Below are 5,000 nucleotides of genomic sequence, written 5' to 3' on the forward strand. Positions count from 1 at the left end.
GAGGTTTTCCATGTTCTTCAAACAACCCCCAAACTTTACAGTAGTTAACCCGGCTTTTTTAAGAGGTTATTAAATGAGATGATAGAGTACAATGGGAGGATTAGGCTGGAAAAACTGGGTTCTAACAGGGTTGAGGCGAAGGAAAACTGGTAGAATGAGGCCGAACGAAGTTTAAAATAATCCAGGTTTGAGCGTTCACACAGCTCCGGGTTAATCATACACCTAGCGTCGCTGAAGACGGGGTGTGATCGGCGGGCCCGACAGACATCTTTGCATTCACAGAAAATAGTTTGTAAGTAGTTTACTTGCGCAGTAGGACATGTTGTCATGGCAACATATATAAATAAGAAGACACGTGAGGTGATAGGTTGATGTTTTTCAACACAGTTCCTCTCAATACCCTGCTCAAACACCGCTGAAACGGGGGAACCGCCCAAAACCTTCAGGGAAGCCAAGTAAATGTCCTGACGTCATGATATGGTCAGTCACATTCATATGGGAAGGAAAAGTACTTCTTGCATTCGGTCAAATATTTGTTCATATTTTGCCGGTATTGTTTGGAGTTGGGTAAACGTGACAACTCACAAGTTCCTTCCCAGGAGCGAGGCACGGCCGCCCGGCTCCTGGGAAGGGGAGGCTTGTACCGCCGAGGTATTCGCCAGGCTGTCGCTGAAAACCCAAAACGCGGCTTAACTTTTGCACGAACATTACATTCATGTCACGGTTTTTCTAGAAAAAAACGGAGGTCCGCTCATTCCGTTACTTCTGATGTATTTACTGCGTAAACGGGTACTGTAAACACAGATGCCTTTTCGGGTGTTTTGGCGCCATTCAAACTGAAGCGGCGCACGTGACTTGTTTTCCCGCCGGCGGCCTTTTCCAGGTCGAGGCGGCGCCTCCCACGTTGGGCGCTGGCCCCCGACAAGTCCCGACTGACCACCCCGATGGCAAGGCAGCCAGCGAGCGAGTTAAGAGTAGGGGAGGACACCTACACCTGGGTGGGCTCGCCTGGACGCAAACCTGCCTCTGCGTGTCCAACCAACAATCCAAAAGCCAAACAGGTCAGGGGGGTAACCGGGCCGGCGGGGAGATGGGAGGAGATGGGGTTTGTTCTTGTTCTTCTATTTTCCAGATGCTTTGTTGTCCTCACACTGAAGTGTTCACAGTGTGATTTCGACCTCTTATCTAGTATCTGTGCAGCTGCTTTGAACAGGCGGTTACCACAGAGCGCACGTTCTGGAAAGTGATTCCCAAACATGACTTCATCGGGTCACGCTCAACATCCCACAAGTCACAGGACACAGTCAACATGACAACACTTGTCCGTCTCCAGAAATTCTTTTGCGGATGGTCTCTGCAAAGAGGCCAAAGATGCGACAGAGACAAAGTATAATAAAGTATTTCACTGTCAATATTTGGGGCTAGTTTTATTCCATTTGACTGTCGCTGTTAAGTAATTGGGTTTAGTATGGAGTAAATATACAATGTACTTGTTTTGAATTCTTACTGGGGGAAAGGTCAGGTACTCCTACTCGGGGTAATTCTAAAGTACCTTCCCCCATAACTGATGAATTATTTTCATTAATACTTGTAATTAGGTAGGACATTTTTCGAGGTAATGGTACCTCCGCCAAAACTTTTTGTAACTGGGCGAGGCTGGCGGTGACCCCGGAACTCATTACTCAGCGTGGCCGTGGATGGGACCGCACGCTGAGGAAGCTACAGGCGAAGCAGGGAAAGGCCCCGGGCGCACCACAACCTGCCAGCGCCAGATTCCTAATCCTGTCCTTGCAAAGGAGACGCTATAAGCTCCAAGGCTAGCTTGCCAACCAGGAACAGTGAAATACAAATTAAGGTAACACCATTTTCATGCCATCTACTCCCGCCTCGCGGCAATTGAGCTTGACGCCCACATGGAAGGAACAAAGTTCAAGGAAGTTGGGGGGGTGAACACGCAGGTGGTCATCCCCCAAAATGGAAAGGACCATTTGGCCGTTTGCTGCCATTTGTGAGCACATCACTGTTATTAAAAGAAAAGGGTTCATGTTAAGTGTCCTTTAAGTTACTGCATGTTGTGCCTGACTCAGCGAGCCGTGTGGAGATTCCTTGACGTGTGGTTTCCCTCAGGACAAACCTCGACAGTGGAGGAATTCACAGGCTTGTTGAGAGTCAGATGGAGTTAAAGAGAGGAGTGATGTCACCACTGAACGAGAGTAATGTGTCTACTCAATGGGAGTAATGTGACTACTCAATAGGAGTGATGTGACTACTCAATAGGAGTAATGTGACTACTCAACGGGAGTAATGTGACTACTGAACAGGAGTAATGTGACTACTAAGCTGGAGTAATGTGACTACTGAACAGGAGTAATGTGACTACTGAACAGGAGTAATGTGACTACTAAGCTGGAGTAATGTGACTACTGAACAGGAGTAATGTGACTACTAAGCTGGAGTAATGTTACTACTGAACAGGAGTAATGTGACTACTGAACAGGAGTAATGTGACTACTGAACAGGAGTAATGTGACTACTGAACAGGAGTAATGTGACTACTGAACAGGAGTAATGTGACTACTAAGCTGGAGTAATGTTACTACTGAACAGGAGTAATGTGACTACTGAACAGGAGTAATGTGACTACTAAGCTGGAGTAATGTTACTACTGAACAGGAGTAATGTGACTACTAAGCTGGAGTAATGTTACTACTGAACGGGAGTAATGTGACTACTGCACGGGAGTAAAGTGTCCTACTAAACGGAAATAAAGGCGCTTTAAGTACAGGCTTTGTGTTTGCTTTTGTGCTTAAAGATTTACTTCCAGGGTAATTCTGATAATGGCTTTATAAAACATGTATGGCACCGTACAGCCGAGGCAGTGAGGCCCATTTAGGACTGAAACACACCCGAGTAAAGTGAGCGAGCGAGCGTGGAAAACGTCTGGAGAGGACCCAGGAGCGCTGTGATTGACAGCCCGGCATGAAAGAGGCGTCCTGAAGTAAACCTGCCAGCCCCGTCCCTCCGGAGGGAGCCGGGGCCACACTTAATGACTTCCAATAATGAAGTCTTAATTCCGCGACTTGGACCCGTCGCCGCGGGTTCACTGGGTCCGCTACGGCGGCAGCAATCGAGATGCACGGATCTAAACTTCTCCATCAGCCCTCCGTCTCTCTCTCTCTTCTTTTCTCTCCCTCTCTCTTGCTCTCTCTCTCTCTCTCTCTCTCTCTCGGGTTCTCTGCCCCCGTTCTCCGCTCCGCTCCCCTGGATACGAGACACCGAATATCTCCGCGAGGGCCCATGGGAGCTTGTCAGGGGAGAAGGGAGGCTGGCACCCTTCCCTCCCGTGCCCAGCGGCCGCCGGAGGACCTCTGTTGCCCGGGCCGCTCCTCCAGCCGGGAGGCAGCGGGCGCGGCCCTGCGGGCGCCGTCTAAATCAAAATGCCGATGGAAGAATGTTTGAAATGTTATTCGTCAACACGTCAACTAATTAATTAGTCTCGAGACACGTGTTGATTTGATGACGAACCGGTTGGATGCCACGATGACATGAGGAAACAATGTCTGTTGTTACTCCACAAGAGCGGGAACATTGGTGTCGACTCCACCTCTAATCTACCTCTACTCCTTCTCTGCCTCCCTCTACTCTACTCCACCCCTACTATACCTCTCTCTACTCCACCTCTGTTGTACCTCTACACATACTCTACTCTCCCTGTGCTTTGCAGACATGGTGATGAGGGAACCTTGGATTTTATTCGTCGGTATCTTGGCAAAAATATGCCGTCAATTCTTGGGTACGTAATGATTTTGGCGACGTAAACACACCACCGCTGAGTAGAGTACACACCATACAGTAAAACACACACACTACATACATGCGCACCAGATCAGGGGTTTTTTCAAAGCTTTGTTGGAGACGGGAGAATAAAATTCTAAAACATCTGTGTTTTCCACTTTTTGGCCGTTGAACCTTCGTCACCGTAGAACTTGCGTCACGAGAACATTAGCGATGTTCCGCTCGGGCAGAAAACAACGGCTTCGGCCTCATGTGCGATTCCCAAAGTCAAACGGAGAAAGCTCACTGCCCCGACCCGCCGAAAAAACCAGGAGCCCCCTCAGAGCCGAGCTGCGCGACGTTCTCCCCTGCTCCGCTCTCCCCTGCTCCGCTCTCCCCTGCTCCGCTCTCCTCCGCCGTGCTCGTGGCGGTTCTCACCGGACCAGCGCAACGTCAGCACGAGAGGAGCGAACGGAGAGAGGCGGGCGCTACCGACGGCCTTCTTTTATTTATGCTTAAAAACTCCACAAGTCTATTTTCCGGTCACTCGATCCCGAACGCGCGGCGAACGTGAAACCGGCGTCCGTGCTTCAGGCCCTCGGCGGGCGGGGGACGGACCCTCTTGCCAGTTCCCATCCTGCATCCCCGCCCCCAGCCCCCCAGCCCCCCCCCCCCCCCCCCCGAGCCGTGCCCCCCGGCTGGCAGGCTGCGTCGCAGGGCCGCCAGCTGGTTTGGGAGGTAGAGCGGGTCCGCGGAGCCGCGCCAGCTCCACGCTACAATGCCGCACAAAGGCTCAAAGGTGTCGGAGAGAAAGGAGGGAAAGAAAGAGGGGATGCAAAGAAGCCCGGTGAACCTTCATGATGACAAAAGCATTCTTTAGAAAAGTGCGATATGGGCGCACGCACACAGGCACGTGCACGCACGCACGCACGCAAACACACACGAAAGCATGCACGTACAGAAAATGTACACACACACACACACACACACACACAGAAATGCACATGCACAGATGTGTGTATTGATGCACACACACAAATGCATATACACCACACACACACATACACACACACACGCATGCACGTACATACAGAAAAAAACACACACAAAGATATAAACTCACACACACACAAATTAACTCGGGAAACTATGGACAAACACACACACACATAGACAGAGAGACAGACGGAAACGCGCACCCACACCACACACAAATGCACACACCA

At 50.4% G+C, this 5,000-nt stretch overlaps 1 protein-coding gene across 1 annotated transcript in view; it reads right to left on the reverse strand.

The window, feature by feature from the left end:
* LOC307243963 (inhibin beta B chain-like) overlaps positions 1 to 5,000 on the reverse strand; it is a gene marked incomplete at both ends in the record, with an annotated part of 12,889 nt that overhangs the window by 4,473 nt on the left and 3,416 nt on the right. The window lies entirely within an intron of this gene.

Source organism: Zeus faber (assembly GCF_960531495.2).
Source record: "Zeus faber genome assembly, chromosome: 18".
NCBI classification, from domain to species: Eukaryota; Metazoa; Chordata; class Actinopteri; order Zeiformes; family Zeidae; genus Zeus; species Zeus faber.